General features: G+C 40.4%; 1 protein-coding gene across 3 annotated transcripts in view; it reads left to right on the top strand.

The window, feature by feature from the left end:
- Nucleotides 1–24,551, top strand: part of arhgef3 (Rho guanine nucleotide exchange factor (GEF) 3) — a 398,054-nt gene that overhangs the window by 1,405 nt on the left and 372,098 nt on the right. The window lies entirely within an intron of this gene.

Genomic DNA, 24,551 nt, shown 5'->3' with positions numbered 1-24,551 from the left:
CACTCCCCACAGACCCTTGAGATCTCTGCATTCCTTCAATTCTGGCTTCTTGAGCATCCACCATTGCTGGCTGTGTCTTCAGCTGCCAAGGCCCTAAGCTCTGGAATTCCCTCCCTAAACCTCTCTGCCTCTTTACCTTGCTTTTCTTCTGAGACAATCCTCAAAACTTCCCGCTTTGACCAAACGTTTGGTCATCCACCTTAATATCTCCTATGTGGCTCAGTGTCAAACTTTGTTTGAAAATGCTCCTGTGAAGCACCTTGGCACATTTTATGTTCAAGTACTATATAAGGCACTGTAGCAATAATCTCAAATCCATTGACACGACCTTGCCCCTGAGGTAGACAACATGGTAGAAACTGCAGACATCAACACCACTGTTTTCACCGTTGTAACCCTCAAGCTATGCTAACCTAGTACTAGGTGTTAGGAAGCAAGGTAAGCTAAGCATAAGGAATGTGGGACAAAAACAAAAATAGCTGGAAAAACTCAGGTCTGACAGCATCTGTGGAGAGGAACACAGTTAACGTTTCGAGTCCGGATGACTCTTCATCAGAAGTCATCCGGACTCAAAACATTAACTGTGTTCCTCTCCGCAGATGCTGTCAGACCTGCTGAGTTTTTCCAGCTATTATTGTTTTTGTTTCAGATTTCCAGCATCCGCAGTATTTTGCTTTTATCATAAGGAATGTGGGACCTGCTTAGAGAGCATAACTACTTTCCCGAGTATGAGTGATCAAAATGAATTGCGCAGGAGGAATGAATTAACCTGTAAGTTTCTGCTAGAGATATTTAATTTAAAAATGAAGGATATTTCTTAAAATGAGAATTAATATGTATAAACAAAAGTCAATGGGAGTGTTGGATATGATAGTTGTCTGTTGAGTAGACCATGTTATTCAATTGAATCTGCTTAATGGATAAATAGAGTATGCAATAATTCAATGTTTAATTCTAGTCCTCTATTTGTCCAGCCATTGATACTGTTTCAGTTGGAAACAAATTATTTTTTACCTAGCAGAGACCCGCAAAACATTTGTTGTGAAATTAGTATCTTTATTGCAACAGTGCTTCTTTAAATCCCCATCCCATTCTATCCTTCTCTTGCCATCCCCCTCATGCCATATCCATCCCATCCCTTTTATCTCTCTCATATCATCCAAATCCCGTCCCCCATCCCTTCTTTCTATGTGATCCCCAACCTGTCTCCCCCTTGCCATCCATCCCTGTCCCCCATTCCACACTTCAAAGGCTGCCCAGCCTCCCTCCCATGCCATCATCCTTCCTTCCGTGCCGTCCCCTCCCTCCCTCCCTCCAATTCCCCCTCCTATGCATTTGTCCCACTCCCCTATGCCATCCCCACCCCATGCTGTTGCTTCCCCGCGCCTCCAGTAAGGGAGGTCAGGGAGGAGTGGGGGCTGGAGGTTGGTAAGAGAGGTGTGGCAGGCTAGGCTCCACCCAGCAAATCAAATCACTAACCAATCAGAAAATGCTAATTTAATAAAGAAACTGTATAGATTAAAAATTAAGCCTCAGAAAATAGAAGGAAACTGAATAGTAATGTCAAACAACATTTTGTCCAGCTTTTTTCAAAATTAAGAATGGATCAAAAACGAATTGGTATTTTCTACTTGAATGTTCTAATATTGGGTTTCCTTTAAATAAGGGACTTTGAATAACTGTATTGCAGCACCATTTAATATGCTTGGCTGGTGGCAAAGCTGATAAATTGGTCTTGGCAAAACTCAATAGTACAACAAATCAACTTTTGGCCAAGACTTCAACAATAGCTGGGCGTAAACTATCATTTCCTAGGGTTGGCAGGGAAACCCTTGCATGGGCTGTCAGTTTTGTATTGCTGGAATTTGTTTTTTTAAAGATTCTTCCAGGCACATTTTTAATTATTGGAATATTTTAGTTTGTGATGAAACTGCCAAGTATTTTACTTGTTGAAAACTGTCAGGAATTTAACATTTGGCCTGCATAGGTTGGGTTTAAAAATGTTCTAATGCTTAATCTGAGAAATGCGCTTTTGTCGTCTACAACAATAATTTTCACTTCTATAAATGCTTCTTGTGTTAAAGAAATTGCCTTTTGAGTACTTAACAAGGGAGAAATCTGGATGCTGAGCTGGAAGAAAAGAGTTACACTGGGTTGGGGGAGGAGTGAGATAGAAGGCATGGCCAAAGGGAAGGCAGTATAGAAGGTTTCTAAAGATATGGAGAGGCAGCAAGAAGAACTGATGGATGAGTGATGGCAGTGTAGAACAAGCATTATATAGGACGGTTGCAGAATAAAGAGTGTGGGCAAGGGCGTATGGTTTGAATTGACTGGCCTGGATCCTGAAGTAATTTTACTGGACACAGAGAGTCAGTGGGGACAACATGTAGGACTTTATTCATGGGATGTGGGCATCACTGGCTAGGCCAGCATTTATTGCCCATCCCTAACCCATTTAAGAGTCAACCACATTGCTGTGGGTCCGGAGTCACATGTAGGCCAGACCAGGTAAGGATGGCAGATTTCCTTCCCTAAACGACATTAGTGAACCAAATGGGTTTTTACAACAATCGACAATGGTTTCATGGTCATTGTTTAATTCCACCATCTGCTGTGGCGGGATTTGAACCTGGGTCCACAGAGCATTACCCTGGGTCTCTGGATTACTAGTTCAATGCCATCGCCTCCCCTGTGAAGTTCTCAAATAGCTGGAATGGTGAAGGAGAGGCTGGCTAGAATGAAGTTGATTAGGGCCTCAGCAACAATGGGAAGTGGTAGCTAGGTAAGCAAGAACATTTTTGGAAGTGGAAAAATGTGGCTATCGACTGGACATGACTCAAAAATTTAGCTTTGGGTCAGAATGGATGCTGGGTTTGTGCATCTCTAGATTTAGCTTGGTTGCTTTTACTGATGCTGGTTTTTTTTTTGCTGAGTTCAAATTCTCAAACTGCCATGATGGGATTGGAACTCATTAGATTACTAGTTCACGCCTCCTGATTTACTTGTCCATTAACATATAGAATATAAAAATGTAAAATGTCATTGTAACATATTTCCCCCTCAATAATATAAGGGACCAGAATTATTTAGAGGATGAGAATGTGGAATAGGAAGTAATCATTTAGACCGATGCATTCCACTTGCTTTATCCTTGTGCAATATTATTAGTATTAATACACAGGTTATAATGCCCTATTTCCCACTTTACCTACATCCACCCCACTCCCTCCAAAAAAATGTCATTTTCCCTGGATTTTGTTCAGGGGTTTACTGAGGAAAGTAGAGCCATAGTTCTCATATTGGTAAAGCCTGATTTTTTATTTTGCTTCTTGAGATTTATAATGACTTTCAAAACCATCTCTCAAGTTCCAGTCTAACCACTGACTCATTTTTGTACAGTTTGCTGGTATCTGCCACGAGGCTCGAGTATAACAGTAAACGCTTTTGGGTTATGATCCCTTAACTCTGCAATTTCCGATGGAAACCTTCGTAAAGAACTCACTCCTCCTATATTTTAAATGACTTTTATAAGTTTACATGTAGCTACATAATTTATGAAACCTATTGTGTGTTGATCTTCAAATGGTGCCACGAGATCCTTTTACACCAACATTAAAAGGTTTACAGGACCTCGGTTTAATGTTTTATCTGCATTTCCAAAAATGACTGGGGCATGAACCCATAACCTGCTCGCTCTCACGTGAGGTGCTGTACTATTAAATCAAGCCAACTGACACTGGTGGCTTCAGCGTACTCTTAAAGATTGAGCCAATTTGTTTTCTCTTGGTCCCTGGGAGCTTGGTTGGGATGGGGAGGGGGCTTTGTTGTTCCTTTGTCTGGGATCAGTTAATTGATTTCAGATAGAGTATGATTTAATTCCCTATCCTGCTCTCTCCTGTGAATTGTGTGTACACACTGGTTGTTTGCAGTGGAGTTTATGATGCTAATTACTATGTTACACTTTGGGACTGAGTGCTGTGTGCACAGGAAGAAAATGATTTGCAGATCACTATAACTGTCTAGAGCTTATGAATTTTGATTTTGCAGATTCAGAACTTCTATAACAAAGTCTGGTATAACAATTCCAGACTGACTATCCTTGGTATCAGAGAACCTTGAAATGAGGGTCTATAGCGCAAAGATAAAACATTGCAAAAGCTTTTTTGAATGAATCATGTGTGATTACACAGTTATTCTGAAAACTGCAATTTTACACTTCTAATGAACATACTTTTTGAAGTATGCTCACTCCTTCCCAAAAGTACAATCATGTTTGAGGCTGTGGAGATAGTTGAACATTTGTGTGAGAAACTGCTTGAAAATATTTAGTTGCAAATCTCCTGGAATTGTGTGGTTGAAGATTTAAGTCAATATTGTCACACCAGTACTGGCATGATGATATTGTGAATCTTTAAGAACTATATTTTTATGGAGGTACATTTTAAAAAGACTGAAAGTCAAGATGGCTTCTGAGGGCCAGCTGATTTTTTTGTGGATTGAATTGTCTTATCTCTTGAGAGGACAAAGATACCTTTGATTGTGACTCCCTATTGGTTAGGCCAGGGGATCAACAAGGCCCCTCGGCACCTTCACTGTAGAAGTGCAGATTTGCCTTTTCAAACACAAAAGGTTTTGATCGACTTAAATCACAGGTGGGAGAAGAATCCAGACTGCTCATGGAATTATCAAAATACTTCATTTGGACCGTGACTTGACACTTCGTGAGGTCACATGATACCCCGGCCATCTTTGCTGTCTGCTAAAAAAATCTCGGAAATTCAAACTAACTTTCTGGCTTTCAAGAGAATTCCATCAGAGAGCAAGAGTCTTGCAAAAAAATCATCAAACCACTGTAGTCAGCTAAGCAGCCAAATAACTACCTGTCATATCTTGGAAGAGAAAGAAGGACTCTCCTCTAGTGTCTGTTCCACCTTCAAGTTTACCTGAGAAATCCACTTCCAGGCAGATCAACAAGAAGAACCTTCACAGCTACTGAGAAATCTCTATTTTTTTCACTCCAACCAATGCATCAACTCAACTAAGAAACATCAGGCTTGCAACGAAATTTGTTAAATTCCATTTTTAAAATTATTGTTCTACCTCCATCTGTGTCTAATTTTTTGTGTGTGTTATGTGCGTGAGTCGAGTGAGCGAGAGATCATGTTTTCGTTAACCTCCGGGGCAAGGATGTGAGGAATAAAATAACCTTTGACATTTTTAAATACACAAAAGCTTATTACTAGGTTATTAAAATCGAGTTAATCACTCCAAGGATAAGAAAATATACCCACCCACGTACAAATATATTAATAATGGGCAAATAGAAGGAAACGCCTAAAATTTGTCTGCAACAATATTATGATTGATACACCATTGTGTCACTCTGACACAGGATCTTGATTAGAAATGAGAGGCACTAACAAGTGGGATTTTAAATTAGCTGGATTTAAAAAAAAAAGACAATCCAGCTTAGACAATTTTGATCTCTTTTAAATCTTTAGAGCTTTGTAACTTTAATAGACATGGAACGAAACAAAATAAGCATTGAAATGTAGCACTTAGAATGACTGAGAGTGTTTTCTCCTGAGGATTTGAGCAAATGTTGCCCTGTGCACCAAATGTCTCAAATAAGCTCCCTTGTTGTGTTTCGAGCTGCTGGCTTACAATGGAAATGCTGCTTTTGGTTTTATCCTGCTTTTATTATTAGGTGGGGAGTGTATGAGTCATCTGTGCACACACGTTCAGGGAGGATGGAAGAGAGAAACTGCCACAGTTAGCAATATATTAAGACCATTTCAATCCTAGGTTTGAGATTAGATCCCAATTTTCTACAAACATTAAAAACAAGAAGCAATAGAGGCATTAACCCTCATACAGGAAAGTCTTTCACGGGTGGGATTTTCTGGTTCCGTCTGCTGTGGGACTGGAAATTTCTGCTCAAGTCAATGGATCTTTTGCCGGTCCATCAAATTTTCCGTTCCACCTAATGTGTTAGCCTGGGATTGCTGACCAATTGTTGTACAGGTTGGCTAATTTGGCATAGATCTAGGATTAAATCTGGTATTTCCTCAAATACATTTATTAACTAAATTGGTTAGGGAGAGGAAAGGTAGAAAAATAAGCTTTAGTTCATGCACCTGATCACTATTCATGATCCCTGCCCAAAGTACCTTTGTGGATGAATGGATAAGATTGAGTTTCACTGTGTCATTAATGGTCCCCTCCCTTCCCCAAACTCAATTGTTATACAGGCTCATCAAGGTTTCTATCTCTTGTTGTATGTATTCCTGGAGATTTCATCACGTGACATTTGCGTACTGTTTGCAAAAATTATTCCGCTTATCTGAGTTGAAACTGAGGTCTATAAAAATCAGAGCTATATTAGGAATTCTTGAGGCCCTGGGCACCAAGAATATTTGGAGCCCCTACGCATTCACACACACTTTGCCCTTCAGTCCATTAAAAGCCAAACATAGTACAATGCGTGAAGAAATGGGCCCCTGAAATTTTACACAGTGCATTAATAATAAAGCAAATCAGCAGTAATAAAAGAACTAGAAAGATTGATCCTACATGTGATTGAGGAGCCAGCTATTGAAGTTGGGGAAAGGTGGCAAGGCTGAGAAGTTTGGGGAGAAAGTTCATAATTTCAAGTGAATTTCCAGTGAATTTTGAATGCAGTGCTGCTAAATCACCTGGTCCATTTTTGTTTTTGGCAAACCATTTCCAGCAGCAAAGACTTGCTGTGCTCCATCCACCTCCATGTTCTGTACAAACATGGTCAGGCCGTGTATCAGCTCCTGAGCGACACTCCACAGATCGCTACATTTGCCCTTTCGCTTCTGTCAAGCCTGCATGCTCATGGAGCAGGTTGGATGGGGGAGTGGTTATAATTCTGCGCTTGCAGAAAGCAAAACGCCTCAGATCCTGGAAATCTGAAATCAAACAGAAAATGCTGCAAATACTCAGCAAGTCAGGCAGAATGTGTGGAGTGAGAAGAACAGAGTTAACATTACAGGCCAATGACCTTTCATCAGAACTGGAAGAAGTTTGGAATCTAACACTTTATAAGCAAATACAGAGCAAGAGAAAAAGGAGTGGGGTGGGGTAGGAAAGAGGAAAAGCGAAGGCCCATGATAGGGTGGAGGACAGAAGTCATTAAATGACAAAATTAATGGTGTTGAAAGAACTCCCAGGATACAGGAGTGGTTATCACCACCACAATGGCTAGAAACACAGGTGTGAGCTGCAAACTATATTTCCCTACTTTCTTCTGGATTGCCCTAACACTGCCTGGGAGTTAATCTTGCATTCCTTGAGACTTAAGGACAATCTGAGAGAGCTGGTACCCTAAGGCTCACATGTAGAGAATAACTGGGCAAAATATGGGAGGGCACTGCCACAATTTGGGACTGAACCCATAAAGAAGGAGAAGACCTTAAGGGAAAAAATGATTAAGCCAAGAAAATTGGTGGGAGAGATTTTCAATTTGATGACTGGCTTATTTAAGTAGGCAAACTGTGTTTGCAAACTCTCAATGGAATGTCACCACATCTGTCTTCAGCCTGATTGTGTTTACTGCACTGACATAATAAAAAGGTGCAGCTACTGGTAAAAACAACCAGGAATTACTGAAGCAGCCTGTGAGAAAACACTGTGACTTTAAAAAGAGCAGTTGAATGATTAATCATGTTATATTGGTTCTTCAATGAATGGAGCAATATTCTTACCGTAAACTTAAATGAGGAAGCAAACATTTCTGTTTTGCCAGATTCACCACAAAAAAAATCAGGAAATAACCTTTTTTGAATTTGAACATGATTCAATTAAAGATCTTTTAAAGGTTCTTTGGTAAACCAGAAATTGCTGATTTCAGTGAGTCAATTCTGAACACAAACACTGAAACAGGCTGCTGCCATTATTTTGTTGGCTGTGCATGCTGAATAATGAAGGATTCTAGTGGAAAATGCAAGTAGCTTAAGTACGTTGCCATAAACATGTTCTAGATACAACCTTTTGATTTGACCAATAACCCTCCCTCCATACAGGCGTACATCTGGGCTAGGATTCTCCATTGTCATCTCTCATTGCTTATTCATTTGAGATTTGACTTGATATGAGCATGTTGTTATTATCTGTTGCTATAGTAACAATTTAGGCTATTCAATGCAGCTCCCTTTAGTGAATTGTTTTGCTCAGTAACACTGAACTTTTAACACACCAGGCTAGACTTTATGTGCACCCCCCACCTCCAGAACTGGCGTACTTTTGGTGGGGGGGCCACATAAAATATGATGGTTGGGTAATCCATTGTCTTCCCACCCATCCCCTACCTGGTTCCCATTATACAGGGGTAGGTAAGATGCTGACTAGCCTGCCCATCTTTAGGCCTATTGAGGCCCTTAGGTGGCCAATTAATGGAAGGCGGGAAGGAAGCGGGGTACATCCTTTGAGGGAGTGCCCTATGCGCAACGCTGGGAAACCCTCCTTAAAATTGTAAAACCCCCCCCCCCCCACTGTGCCTCTCCACCTGGCCTCTAAACCCCACTCCCACAGCCCCTTCGCCACCAACACCCCCAACCCAGGGTGCCCAATCCCTTCCTGCCAAAAATGGTCCAACTTACCTGTTTCCGGGATGCACCCTATCTTCTTCATGGGACAACCTGCGGTCCCAGAGCTCTGACACTGCTGGACTGCAGTTGCCAACCATTCAAACTGGCCAGCAGCTCTCCAGGGTGGGACTTCCTTCCACTGAGGTGCAGAAGTCTCACTCTGATTGTTAAGGCTGCCAGCAGCGTAATATCACTGCGGGGTGGCCTTTTTTTTAAAAAAGAAACAACTAACTTTTCTAATGGGGGAGGGGGGGGGGTGGTGCATGAGCAATACCACCCCCCATAAAATTCAGTCCTATGTTGTGCAGTTGAAAAGAAAGCAAAGAAAATGTTTTTGAGTGTATGTTCTTTTTTTATTTTAACTTTTAAAATGCCCAGTTTCCAATAATATTTACATTTGTGGAATCTCGGGTTTTAAAACTGCCCTCCACACAGGGGATGGGGATGAATCTTCTGAATATTAATTTTCTAGTTTCTAATTATTTTAAAGCTTAAATGTACATTCCTCTCCCTTTTGAGTTTACTCCAATGAGTAGCTGACTCTCACAAAGCAGGAAGGTTGCTGGATAAACTTACCAAACCATCCATAGAGACTCATGACCTTGCTCTTATAACATTAAATAGCTAACATTTTTGAAGTTGCACAGGTTTATTTTACTTAATCCCCCAGTCATCTCCAAAAATGAATTGATTAATGGAGTTGGAGTACTTTGCTAACTTGAGATAGTCCATAGAGTAACCTGCTTGACAAACTATGAAACTCACCCACAGTTGCCATCCCTTGTCCCAGTGAGTCCAGCATTTTTTCCAAAATTTAACAGGTCACCCATTTTTATTCTGAAAGACACCAAAGATTGTCATTTTATATCATTGATAAGGCTTCTTGCCTAATTGAAATAATTGATCTTCCTAACCATCATCACTAAGACCAAAGTGCCAGAAATTCTAATTCAAGTTCAGCCCAGTGCATGGAATTGACAGGTCCACAAAATACCTATTGCAAAATTTCAGAGCCACACAATTATTGAAGAGGCTGAAATGTACCCCTACATTGTCTAAATTATTTCTTGGCTGCTACCTTTCAAGTGACTTCGTTAGGCAATTCTTTGTAAAGATAGTTTCTCAGCCACTCAAACAGATTTGATTATTGCATGTTGTAAAGTAAAAATTCCATGGCAGCATTCCCATTAGTTGCTGTGATACTTCCTGGAAACAGCCTGAACAAAGAAATTCCCAATACTGACTCCAATACTAAAATGTTACAGGAACAAAATCATGTATTGTATAACTTGTTCAGGAATTGCTAGGTTTTTGGAACTAAGTTTTTATGTGTATTTATGTTTGGGGTGATGGTGGGGAAGGGGAGAAGAAGAGTAGACAAAGGTTTCATTTCCTTACACTGGGGAAGAACAATACCTTCATATTATGCCACTGCCCCTTCATCATACATAGGTGAAACAGAAAAAATTCTGAACTCACCATGTTGAAATAACTAGAAAAATTCCTGTGCTCAAAACATTAACCATTTTAAATATTATTGCCCTAAAGGGCAACCAGCACAATACAAGATAGGCATAGACTTACCTATCCGTAAATACAGGCAGGAGTGAAATTGAGGATAATACTTCCAAGTTATAGTGCGGCTTGCTGAAAGCCTTGTGAGAGCAGCCGGAAAGTGTAGGGTTAAAGAAGGGGTTGGACTTTTTTTTCGGCGTGCTTGGTAAAATTTTCACAGTGTTACTTAACTGCTTGAGCGCAAAAATTTATTTTGACTGACTTTATTACAATTAAAGCCTTTGCCAGAGAATGTAACTCACTCTCAGAAATATGACAACTGGCTGCAAAATGCTGATAATGCAATGAGCGGTGATCTAGCCTGGAAAGTGTATATATAGTAGAATTACCCCAGTTATTGTTGAGGATCAGAAAGAGGCCGATTGTAAAATGCCAATATCTTGGCCCGTGTAACACTCTTGCCTCTGAGTAAGAAAGTCTTGGATTGAAGTCCCAGCCCAGAGACTTGAACACATAATCTAGACTGATACTTAGGTGGACAACTGGGGGAACACTGCATTATTAGACCAAAGCCCCATCCACTCTTTCAGATGAACATAAATCACCCATGTTACTTTTCAAAGAAGAACATGGTCTCCAAGCTAATATTTATTCCTCAATCAACATCACAAAAACAAATTAGATGGTTTATTAATCTCACTACTCTTTGTTGGACTTAGCAGCTGCTTTCATGCACAGCAGCATTTCCCTACATTAGAACAGAGACTACACCTCAAAGATATTTTATTGGCTTTGAGATGTTATGGAAGTTGTGAAAGGCACTATATAACGCAACATCTTCCTTTCTTATAAATAATCTAGACTTTAGACTGGTGTGGTGAATTAGCATGCTGTCATTTAGCTCTCGTACCCTGTATTCAAATCCAGGCAGATGAGAATTATTTTCAGTGACAGAAGACCAAATGAAATCAATTCAGACAACTCTCATCAGACTGTCTCACCTAGAGTTCTGCACAGACTGCCCACCATAAAAATACTGATATTTAATTTTAGAGCAGCGTTCCAATTTTCCCATCCCAATTTACAGTTCCCAAGTTGGATTTATTGCTTGCTGTAGTTTGGACCCCCATCCCTAACAGCAGTGTGGATGTGCCTACACCACCTGAACTGCAGCGGTTGAAGAAAATGGCTCAACATCACCTTCTCAAGGGTAATTATTGATGGGCAACCGATGCTGGCTTTGGCAGCAATGTGCACATCCAAGAACGAATCAAAAAACGGAACCTCAAGCAGCAACATTTTGTAAAACAGTCTGGTAATATTAACAATCGGTTGCTTTTTAAAAAAATCACTCCTGGATGTGAAATTTAAAAGGAAACAGCTGTTGAATAATGCAGTTAGAAAAAAGTAGTTTTCAGTTTATAACATTTGTGGTAGGAGCTCATAGGGCCCATTGTCATACTAACAGGATGGTTTGGTCAGGCTTGGGCAAGTGTGCCCCTCCACTCAAAAAGGTCACCACCATCTGCCATTGATTAGAATTCACAACTAAGAGAAGGATTGCAAAGGATGCTTTTCTCCATATTAACTAGAATTGATGCACTAAAGAAAGTGAAGCAGCCTTTGTGAACCTGTCAGTAGAAGTAAGATCGGACACCATTTCATCATCTACACTGTGTACTTCAGTGAGCTCCCATTGTGCTTTTGGAATATGATGTAAGGGAAATGAAGTAGCCGTGTGGAATGCCTCCCTTTAAATATGCTTAAATAGGGTTCCAGTCATCCATCTGTGCATTTGAGGTTAAATCGGTATAGGTTCTGTGATTTGAACTGGTTACAGAATATATTTTGCACCTATTTAAGTATCATATTCAAACACCCAGTGACCATGCCTTAAATTTTAGTTTCAACCTTCCTGATGTGTAAGCTATATGTACAGGTTGGTTTGAAAATTACTTTATTAGGTGAAGGGCCATAGCATCTCTATAATACTATTCCTGGGTAACTCCATCTAGTATGTCTCCTTACCTGACATCATTCTTCCAACTAGCATGTGCTCATTCCTTTCCTTCAGCTAATTCTTTATCTATCTCCAAATGTTTCCCATGATATTGATGGAAGGTCATATACCTTAGGTTTAGCTGACAGTTTTTCATGTGGGACTTTAATAAAGGATTGAGGTTCTAATGTATCAGTAGCCCAATTGTACCTTCCATAAACAGCTGCCTCATCTCCCTTGTGTGAAACCTGAATAACAAGCACCGGCATGAACTGTGTAGAACATCACAGGAAGACTGATGTGTTTTCACCTGATACACACCCATGCACACATCTGTCTAATATTGTGTTTTATCCCAGGGATGCTGAGTCATATTGGAGTGGCTAACTACACATCAGTGTAGGTTCTCTTGGTGTGTTTTGTTGCAAATATCTAGTTTATGATTCATGTTAATATTTTAGAAGTAATTTTTAGTTCTGGGGAGATTAAAGTTGGAAAGAGTAAGATAATTAAAATGTTGGGCTTTAGATTGCTAAAATACCTCAAGAAATAGCAATTCAAAAGGTGGCCCATGTTTGTTTAATAGAATCAGAATAGAAGAGATAGAGCTATTAAACAGCAGGTGAGTTTACATAGCTAAGGAGTTGGCGATGTGATGTCTGCAAGGCTTAGAATAAGGCAGTCCAGAGATGGCTTTGTTTTGGGAGTTAGAACTAAATTAGTTTAAAAGCATTCAGTGAACTTTTATAACTGAAAGGTTATAAAACCTATTTACTTCATTAGATCAAAGAAGAAATTTTAAGTGAGGGATAATTAATCTAAAGGTCAGTTTGAGGACAGTCAAGAGCAGGCTACATCGTTATGGACATGGGTGGAGCTTTTCTGGTTTCAATTTATCTGGATGTTTGCTGGAAAAGTTAGTTGCAGTTTGGATCTCATGTAGTTTGCAGCTCACAAAGATGTAGCTGAAGTAAATGATAGTTAGCTAGGCCTGCACTATATGCAGAGTAACAAACTAACTTCTTCATTAACCATGTGGAATGTGGTTGAGGCTTAATCTCAGTTTGAATTTTGCGAGGGAACAGATGCTGGAAGATTGTGTAGTTTGAAACTACTGGGAGAATCTATAGTGGTCCCCACAGGGTCTTGTACTAGAGAAAGTAGATTATCTTGGAAGTATTGAAAAGTAACCAGAACAAGGGACTGGGGCATCCACAGTCAAAGAGGTTAAATTAAAGTTTTAACTCTGAGAATAGCTGGAGCTGAGGAAAATTCTCCAGAGGGCTGTGGCATGCTTTTGGGTGATCCCTACAGAAGTAAATAACTCTTAAGATGTCAGAAAGTATAAGAAATTCTTGGGGGAAGTAAGTAGTAAACCTTAGTGCAGAAGATATGTAGTTATAAACCATATTGATAAGTTAATAGTGCTTGTTTTGTTTATTTTGTTCCATATACAATAAAGCTTGTTTGTGAAAATCTTGTGGTGTATTTCTATTGGTTAAACAAGGTGTTTGGATTTTCATTTAAATGTTAATGGTGCCTAATCAGATCATAAGTTTGGTTTATGACAATATTGGTGATGTATTTTCTTATTAGGCCATTGATACAGCCTGCCTTCAAATAGTTAATGATTAATTGCACACAAATGTGCCTGAAATTACTTCATGTGTTCATTACAATCTAGCTAATCTGAATTGAACCATATCCATTCCTTAATGTATTCTTTTAAAATCTTAAAGTAGTTTTTTGATTTTGATTAAAGCAATATTTTGAACAGAAAATATTTGTTCTTCTACAATATTGCCACAAAAAGTCTGTTTAGGTAGCCATATAATTACGTCAGTTTGATAGCTTTTATATTAATAGTGATTTAACAATTTAGTACTTCATCAGGAATGAAGACTGTTCAGTGTTTAGTTTGTGATATGGTTTACAAATAAGCTATTGTGGACCTAAACAATGTTAGTTCTGTATTGCTATCTGGGAATGATTCATCTGTGTTACAGTTTTGGTGTAGCACAGTTTCAATTGTATAAGGTGTTCAGAAGTTTTTAGTGGATTCTGGTCATGCACAATGGAGCATAATAGAAACTGGTTCCAGCAGGTTCAGGGTGAGACATACTACACGGCTTCAAGAAAAGGTTGTTAATCATCAAGAGTGTAACTTTGTCTGAACAATGCTGGATTATTATCACATTAGTAAATGGTTTCTTTTTATATTGCGGGTTATGCACGAGAGATTTTATCAAGCCCTGTCATAACGAAATGATCTCAGAGGGATTTGGAAACAGTTGTAAACAATAATCTACATCCTACATATACCAATAACTCTAAAAGTGCTTTAGCTCTGATAGATAATTAATTTGAGATATATTTAGATACATCAACAGCTGTGAAGAGGTACTCAGGCACTGTATCTGCAAAAGGTTTGAAATTGCATCGTGTGTTACCTTTCAAATTAGTTGGTGCAATGCTTATTGTTGTGGTCCTCTTATTCTGGTAAGTAAAGAGTCAGCCGAAATAGAATTCAAAGTAGCCTACTGTTAACTTCAATGCTGTTGTATCTAACAAAAATTAAGTCCATCTGCATATGAAACTTACTCTAGAAACATATTGTAAATAATTGTTTTCTTGTTTTTTATGTTATGGATCATCTATGATAAAATTAACTTCTGAATTTTCATGTGGCTCTCACTGTAATGTTGCCTATCCATGAGTTTTAATTGATGTGCAGTTCTAAATTGGGCAGATTCTAAACTGATGTGCATGCCCTATTGTGTAGGGTAGGGTCACAAGTCAACTTGAGCACTGGGGCGGATGTGCTTAATTATTTGTTGCTGTACTAACTATTGCGTCAGGTCGGATAGAAAGAGAAAAACCTGCTAACGTTGGATGTGCAAAGTAAAAATCAAAATATTGGAAATTCTCAGCCGATCGATCAGAATCTGGAAAAAAAGGCAGGTTAATATTCCAGGTATATGGTACCATAAGGAATGGACACAGTCAATTCTAAGAGTCAACAACCAAAACAAAAACCTATTTTTGGATGTAGATGGTGAATGAGGAAGTACAGTGTATTTCCTGCATTCTATGTTTGAATTTTTTGGCTCAGGTCAGTGTTTTTCTCTTCCATGTGGGCAAAAAAGCCTTTAAAATTTTAGGCTGGAAATTTTATACAAGAATAAATAACAACTGTGAAATCTTGTGTGCTCCATTCAAGTGATAGTGATAGTCTGGTAACTGTTAAGAGAGATGCCTGACCAGTTTATATGTCATGGGGGCATGATCTTTGAATCAGTGTGCACTTCATTTCTTTTTTTTTAACTTAGTTCTGTTGAAGAGTCATACGGACTCAAAACGTTAACTGTGTTCCTCTCCGCAGATGCTGCCAGACCTGTTGAGTTTTTCCAGGTATTTTTATTTTTATTTTTATTTTTGTTTTACACTTTAGAATCTCTTTCACTTGGATGCAATCCAGTGACTCTTTTTCTCTCATGTAAACCATTAACCAGTTTATCTGTTTGGAAATCAATGTTAAATTGCGAACAGTATAGTCACAATGCTGTGTTTAATTAATGACTTCCATATTTACTCAGTTAGGAAAAGGCATTGATGTGGTTTGCGTGCAAATCAAGGGCATTTCCACCTTCTCATTTCTATATTAACTGTAAAAATTTCTTAACATTTATTCCAATGCCAGTGTAAAAATTGGTTTGCATCTATCTCACTAGCCTGGGGAATTGCTTGTTTTAATTCGTAAGAAACTCCAGTGCTGGTTCCTCTGTTTCCCCGTGACCTCTCCCAACCCCCACCCCCGCCAGCTGACCAGCTGGGTACAAAGTTCAAAGTGTGCTCCACCTGAACCTGCTTATATCTCTAGGTTTGGTTCGTAGCATAAATTCCATGAATGGTGTTGAAATAGCTAAGGATGGAATTGATAGAGGCCGCAGATTCTATGCAGAGTCAGGCCTGGATTTTCATCTGCAAGTTGGGCGCGCAGAGTCAGAAGAATTCCTATCTCCACGAACCTGTGTTTTAAAAATGGCTGCCCAGAAATCAGATTTTTGGTTTGTGGGGGCGGGCTATGTTAGAAGTCAGGGCAGGGGACACCGGAAGTGGTGAGGAGGCTGACTGGTGCTGAGGCAGGCTGGGCAGAAGGCCTGCCTTCAGGCTCCAGCACTGTGTCCAAAATTTAAAAGAAAGAATAAAACATGAAAAAGCAGCCATCAACCCCCGCACACATTACCCATGCCTCATCCATGCCATGTTATGCCATCTCAGCTCACCACCACCTTCTCAAGGGCAGTTAGGAATGGGCAATAAATACTGGCTCAGCCAGGATGCCCACATCCCATGAATGAATAAAAAAAATGCCATGTACCCATCCCATGTCCCTTCATACCCTCCATGCCAACATTTACCCCTGTACCCACTCCCCAAGGCCCTTTATAATCCCTATGCCAACTTTGTTCCAACTCATACCAACCCAAGCCCACAAACCACCACCCTCCTAACCTTCCGGACAAATGCAAGGTAATGCATTTTGGAAGGTCTAATACAGGCAGGAATTATACAGTAAATGGCAGAACTTTTAAGTGCATTGACAGGCAGAGGGATCTGGATGTACAGGTCCACAGGTCACTGAAAGTGGCAACGCAGGTGGATAAGGTAGTCAGGAAGGCATATGGCATGCTTGCCTTCATTGGCAGGGGTATTGAGTATAAAAGCTGGGAAATCATGCTGCAGCTGTATAGAACCTTGGTTAGGCCACACTTGGAATATTGCGTGCAATTCTGGTCGCCACATTACCAGAAGGATATACAGGCATTGGAGAGGGTGCAGAGGAGGTTTACCAGGATGCTGCCTGGTCTGGAGGTTATTAGCTATGAGGAGAGGTTGGAGAAACTCAGATTGTTCTCATTAGAGTGACGGAGATTGAGGGGCGACTTGACAGAAGTTTACAAAATTATGAGTGGCATGGACAGAGTAGATAGTCAGAAGCTTTTTCCCAGGGTGGAAGAGTCAATTATTAGGGGACATAGATTTAAGGTGAGAGGAGAAAACTATAAAGGAGATGTGCGGGGCAAGTTTTTTATGCAGAGGGTAGTGAGTGTCTGGAATTCGCTGCCAGAGGAGGTGGTGGAAGCAGGTACGATAGTGGTGTTTAAGAGGCAGCTTCACAAATACATGAATAGAATGGGAATAGAGGGATACGGACCCCGGAAGTGCAAAATGTTTTAGTTGACGGGCAATATGGTCGGCGCAGGCTTGGAGGGCCGAAGGGCCTGTTCCTGTGCTGTACTTTTCTTTGTTCTTTGTTCTAATCATGCCAACTCGCCCATTATCCACCACGGCAGACTTCAGGACCCAGGCAGAGCTGAGGTAAAGTTCTATAAATTAACGTTCTGAGAGTCTATTGCATACTTCACTTGCAGAAAAGTATTCTCATTCAGCAAAAACATTTACTACATTTATATTCCTTCAAGCACATAATGCGCTATAACAGCAAGCATTGGAATTTATAGACTTACTTCAAAGAGTGCCCTAACCACTTGTAGCTGTCAATCAAACTGTGAAATGGCAAGCACCCTACTGTGATAATGGATGGTTTTGAAATCAGTCATGCGGCACTAAGCTAGTAATGGAAATCCTCAGGCTTATATCAACAGATAAAGTGAAATAGCAAGCAATGATGTTTTAAAAAAACTTCAGACCTTTTTACAAAGATTTAAAGGGCAGAACTTATAAATGTCTTGACACCTTGACAGTTCCCTTTGACAGTTGCTTTAGACAGGTCCTTCTGACAGTTGATTTTAACAGGTTTGTTGACAATTCCACTGAGCTTGACAATTAATAAGTTTATGCACATTCATGCCTACTTTTAACAATTCCAAAAGGCACCTTACCTCTCCCAAAGGGCACGTTGCTTTCCCCAAAGCGTATCTGACCTCCCCCAAAGGTGTCCCAGGACCATATCCAAAGGGATACCTCACTTCTCCAAAAGGGCACCCTGCCTATCCAAAGAAATGCGCAATGTTCAGACCTGCTCTTACAGGTCTACTCTGCACACTTCAGTTTCACACACCTAGGCTACCAAAATCTGACGTGACTGAAGGCAGCTGCTGATTGTAATGGCCAGCTGCCTCCATGAAACATGCATGCTCAAATCATGAACCACGAATCACCCCCATTCCTGCCCCTGTGAAAATGGGATGTGCTGTGTTTGGGGGCAGGACTTATGATTTTCAGGCACTTCCGCCATTTTCACTACAATGGAGAGCTTGTCCATTGTTGAAAATCCAGGCCTCAATGTTCAATATGCCCAATGCTCAAAATGTCCAATCTGTGTAGAGCTGCAACCAACAAAGACAAAATGTAGAACCACGTAGACAGAACAATAGGATGCATAAGCAAATTTGTGATTAAACTGTTCATTTTTCTAGTTATACTGAACCTTGTGTATTGAGTCTAGTTCAGGTTGTCAAGACACAAAGGAAATGTTCAGCACTTAGAGGAAGCACAGGTATGAGTCTCAAAGTTAACCCCTAGTGTCAAAGATCGGAGTCATGAGGAAAGACTGGAGGTACATGATTTTTCGGGAGGTATCTGAGAGATGAAATTGTAGAGGTTCATAAAATAATTAAGGGAGTGGAAAAGATAAATGTGGAATATTACTTTAATTTAAAATATTCAGAGTGGGGAAAGGGCATATAGATTAAACTTTAATCTAAAATGGTGAGAATAAGGAAAAGGTATATAGATTAACTAATAAAAGTTAAATTTACAACTGATTTCTATAAGGAGGACTTTGAGGAGGCATGATGGGCCTCCATCATGTGCTGAAATGGGGAAGGTTTTAGGGTCTTTGCGTTATTAAACTAAGATGTCTTCCTTATCCTTAACTATCTTGTGATAATCCTGGGCACAACATTGCCCCAGAGCATGCCCAAAAGTTGGAGAGGAAAATTAATTTGCCTTTAGTATCTTTTGGCTAGGGTCCAGTAGAATATATCCTGATGCTATGAAACTTGCCCCTGGCCTACACTGAGTGGATCCGCGCATAAGGAGTAAAATCCACTATCAGTGGCTGCTGCTGGAATTGGGCTCTCACCAAGCAGATATCTGGCAAAATGAAGCAAGGGGTGTTGTGACATTCCTCCTGCCTTTAGTTACCTTGGGCAGAATTTTCTCTTCGGTGTGCGTCCCGATGTCACCGTGCGTCATTCTGATATTCTGTTTGGTGGGCGCGGGCCGGAGGTGGTGGCTGTGCGCCTGCCGAACTTTCAAAGACCTATTAAGGCCATTAATACACCAATTAAACTAATTGACAGGGCTGCCCATCCAGCCTCAAGGTTGGCGGGCAGGCAAAGGGCCCAAGCGGCCTTCGCGTTTTTCATGAAACCTCATCCATGGGCGGGATGAGTTTTCATGAAGGTTTTATTAAATAAATAATTTTTTTACAATTCATAAACATGTCCCAGCTCATGTGCCATTATCACATGAGGAGTCATGTCTGAATAATTTTTATCTTTCCTCTTTCCAAACTTTAAAACTGAACTTAATCTCCCTGAGGCAGCTCCGTGCCTCAGGGAGATTTCTGTGCTCTTTTGCGCGCATGCGCGAAAGAGCGCAGGCCCCAACTCTCCCTCCTCCCCATGCCCGCACTACTTTAATTGGCCCGCCCACATAAAATGGAGGTGCACAGCGGATCATGGTTGGCTATTGGCTCCGCGCCCGCCCGTGCCTGCTCCTGACTGGCCCGCCCAACAGGCAGAAGATTCTGCCCCTTGATTCTACTCAATCAATTTGATTTTGTAGCTTGTAGTTAGATTATATATGGTCTATCATGGTATTTCCATAAATTTGAAAGACCTGGTGATTGCAAAATGATTTGTACTATTTCCAATGACCTTGGGTGTTTATTGTTGACCCTGGGCCTGTTACACTCATTTTGCATAATGTTATGTTTCTGGTTCCCAGAGTTTGAAATAATCGCACTTTTAGACTGAAAATACTGGAGCTGCATTGAGTGCATTTCCTGCAGTTCTCCATGTGGCTGGTGGATTGATACATTGTTGCTCAGCACCTGACTGCAATGCAGCAGTCAATGAGGCACTCTGGAGGTTTTTTAATTCATTCAAGGGATGTGGACTTCGCTGGCTGGGCCAGTATTTATTGCCCATCCCTAGTTGCCCTTGAGAAGGTGGTGGTGAGCTGCCTCCTTGAACTGCTGCAGTCCATGTGGTGTAGATACAAACACGGTGCTGTTAGGGAGGCAGTTCCAGGATTTTGACCCAGTAACATTTGCATCACAGTTAATTCGTTGTTCTTTATGAATAACATAACAATATAACAAATCCCTTGCTGTAAAAAATATAATGCATCTATGTATCAATATAGCTGTTCCAATCACTAACTTTTTTGTATTATGTCTTAACTAAAGAAGAGTGACAATCAACTTTTAAGAATGAACTGAATATTTTAAGAGTCCGTTATCGGTTGCTTTCTTTTTTTTGAAATATTATTCATGATATCACTTAGGTGGTAGGATGTTGTGCATCCATCTTGTGGACTTGTCATTCATTGCTCTCAGTGGTAACTTGGCGTAATGCACAGGCGATGTCATGTGTGTTGCTCCTGGTGTTGTAGGAGTTGTGCTTGAAGTCACTAATCTTATGGCACTTGCTGATGATGTTGATGTTGCACTGCTTATTGGTATTGCTGGTGATGTTGTCTTCTACTTCTCTGCAGGTGATTTCCTGTCAGCCTTGAGAGGTGTAGATAGGAGTGCCAATAAGCCAAGGCTTGAGTCTTCCTTTGACTCTTGGCATTTCATGAGGGTTCTCTTGACCTCTGGACCTGTCTTTCTGTAAGACCATGTCCCATTGTGTGATGTGATAAGGTGATGATGTTCAACTTGTACTGTTCAGTGAATTCCTTAAATTCTCTGAAGGTGAATTGGGTTCCATTATCACATATGATCCTTCCAAGAATCCCTTGCTCAGCAACAGGGCTCGTATTGTTGAGAAGATTGTTCTAGCTCTCAAATCTTTCATCTTTCTGATAAAAGGGAACTTTGAGTAATAGTCTGCAACTATGAGATACCATTCTTGATTATGTGTGAATAAATTGGCTCCCACTGTATGCCATGGTCTGGGTGGTACTTCAGTAGCTATCATCTCTTGCTGGTGTGTATTCCAATATTTCTGGCATAAACAGCATGTAGACACCATTCTTTTCATGGCTTTGTAGATGCCTATCCAAAGCAGAGTTGATCTGGTTTTGAGCTTATACTTCTCCATTCCCATGTGGCCTTCATGCATCTTCTGGAGAAGTTCTTTCTGCATCATTTTGGGTGTAATTATTCTGGACCTGGCTAGCAGAAAACCAGCTTCGAATGAGATGTAATCTCTGATAGACCAATACTGCAGCCTTGTTGGTTGGGTTTGCTGCATCTTATCAGGCACAGCCTGGATCACTTGCTGAGAGTGCATCTGTAACTCTTCATCTTTGCTGCTCTGATCTCTAATTCGGCTCTGTTTTAGGGGTGTTGCATTTTAACTAGCCGATGGGTCTTTATACCTGGAACTTTTATCTCCTGTTTCTCTTGTGGCAATAACTGCTTAGCAGGGGACCTGCTAACACCATTTCTCTTCTTGGCTTGTATTTCAGAGTGAAGCCTCTGAAGCCTCAAGAGTAATGTCTGCAGTCTTGCTGATGCTCTACATAGTTTTTTCTTGTAGATCTGCCCTAGTGATAATCGCTCTGCACCTTGAGCTTCCTCCAATAGAGCTATGTATGGAATTTCTCACATCCATACATGACTGTTAAAAGCTCTCTTTCTATGTTGGCATATCTGATCTTAGCTGATGTTAGAGCTTTGGATACAAATGTTGTTGGTTTTCCCTCTTGAACCAGATCCTTTTGTAGAAGTATCTACTTGTAGAGTGACAAGTTTTTCTCTGTTGCAATATGACAGACAGTAGAAGTACACTACTTCTTTGAGTTTGTTGGTACCTCTCTCATGTGCCTCTGACCACTGGTACTCAACATCATCTCTCATCAGCTCTCCTAATTTTGCTGTGTGTTCTGACGTGTGAGGTATGAAAGAACTCATTTACTGAATCAAACCAAAGAAACTTCTCAAATTCTTTTCTCTTGGAGCTTTTGTCTCAGAGATGGCTTGGTTTCACTCTGTCAGGTGTACACACCATTCCGAAGAAATGGCATTTTGTCACCTTCACAATGTGTTTGTCTGCATTTAGCTTTATCCCAGTCTTCCTGGTTTTCTCCATGACTTCATGTAGATGGTAGTCATAATCTTGTCTATCTACACCATAGATCTGAAAACCATCAGCTATGCCAACTGCTCCTTTACATCCTCTGTATGTCTTATCTGTTTCCTGTTGGAATACATTCTGGCTCACCTTTAAGGCCAAGAAGTAGTCTCAGGAATTCGTAGCACCGAAAGGGTATGTTGAATGTTGTCAACAGCGAAGATTTCTCATCAGGTTTCATACTTCAGTAGCCATTCCTGGTATTTCAGTAGCCATTTCAAGTTGCTGAAAATTTCTGCCTCTGCCAATGCTGGCGTGATCTCTTCCAGTGTTGGAATAGGGTATTAATTCCTCTTTATTGCTTTATTAAGATCTTTGGGATCCAGGCAAATTCTTAGCCATCCATTTGGCTTCTCTCTCACCACGATGGAATTTACCCAATCTGTAGGCTCTGTAATTCTGGCAGTCACTTTCTTTTCTTCCATCTGTTTATGTTTTCCTTGGTTCTATTGCTACTTTATGTGGGGGATGGATCACTGGTTTCTTCACTGGATCAATAATGATGTCATGCTCTAAATCTTCAAAGCATTCAACCATCCCATCAAAACACTCTGGATACATTGGTACCAGATCTTCCTTGCTTCCAATCGAAGGTTGCTTTTTAATGGGTGTACCACCTTTAACCCACAGTGTTGCTTCCTTTGCTTCATGGTTTACTGAGATAAGCTGCAGCTCTTTGCAACTGCTCAACCCCAGGATAGCAGGACCATCTGTTTTAGTGACACAGAACATGCAGTTAACATCTTTTTCTGTATGTGCCCCTCTAATTTGCATTGTTCTCAGTTGTTGAATCTCAGTTTCCCCCATATGCCATTAGCTTGTTGCTTGGTTTCAGAGTGTCTTTCCTTGGATAACCAGTTTCTTTCAAATTTTCAGGAAAGATCCCCTAGTATAGCCTGAGCAGGGCGATGTCACTCTGTGCTCCGATACCAGGCTTCAGCTTCAGATTTATGGTTGTGACTTATTTCTCACCCACTTCCTGATTTGAATGGTTGTATGAATTTATTTTTTCTGGGAACTGTCACATCCAGCCATCTCATGCAGTTGTATATATCTATTTTGTTCTCCAATTCATCGTCATCTTCCAGGGTATGGATGTTTTGGGTTTTTTTTTCCTTCTTATTCACCCTGTTGCTCTGCCTCTGATAATTTGTTTACTATCTTCTTTCTTAGTTCTAAACATATTTTCCCAGTTATTAGGCTTTCCACAAGCTCTGCAGTTTTATCAACATATGGGACATTTCCTTCTGTCTGTGAACTTGTGGTCGTCCACAGCTCTTGCATATCCTTCTCTCTGTCTGGTGTGCCTTCTTTTGTTGCTGTTTCACTGCATCAACCCTGCTGCCTTTCTCTTGACTTAGCTGAAGGCTTGCTTTTTGGGTAGTCAGTACCTTCATCTGTCTGCTCCTGGCTTCATGTGCTCTGGCGATGGCCACAGCCTGCGATATTGCGAACTTGTCCTTTTCAATCAAATTTTTTTGTCCTTCTGAGTGTGCAGAGCCACAAATGAGCTTATCTATCAGTCTTTCATCTGTTTCCTTGAATTTACATTTTCTGGCTACATTTTTCAACCTTGTTAAGAAATTGTCAACAGGCTCACCTGGTTCCTGCCTCAGGCTTTGAAATTCATAATGGTGGATTCGATGATTTGACTTTGGCTGGAGATATGTGCTGAGTTTTTCAAAAATTTTGTCTGGGTTTTTACTATAGTCCTCTCAGCTAATAATCAAACTTAACCCTTTCTCCCCTGCCCACAAAGGATGTAACTGACTCATTCCTCTTCGCTGGTGCCTTTTAGAAAGCTATTAAATATTATTGTGATATTGCAGTCTGCTGGTGTTTGTTGTGATCTTTCCATAATCTGCACATGATGTACACAAAGATGGGGAAGAATTCACAACCATCTACTTCATTGGACTTTTCTTCATAGTAATGCATTGGGACAATTATTTGAGCATAGTTTTAAATATGTAAAAACCCTTTTTATGCATTTTGACTCTATTTGTATGGGTCCCTGACTGTACAGGACCGTATGAAAATGAAAACAACTTTCAGATATGTTGGTCTGTGTTGGGGTCAGAGCTGTTA

The sequence above is a fragment of the Cetorhinus maximus genome, chromosome 6 (genome assembly GCF_964194155.1).
Source record: "Cetorhinus maximus chromosome 6, sCetMax3.hap1.1, whole genome shotgun sequence".
Lineage (NCBI taxonomy): Eukaryota > Metazoa > Chordata > Chondrichthyes > Lamniformes > Cetorhinidae > Cetorhinus > Cetorhinus maximus.
This window is presented reverse-complemented; position numbering and strand designations above follow the sequence as displayed.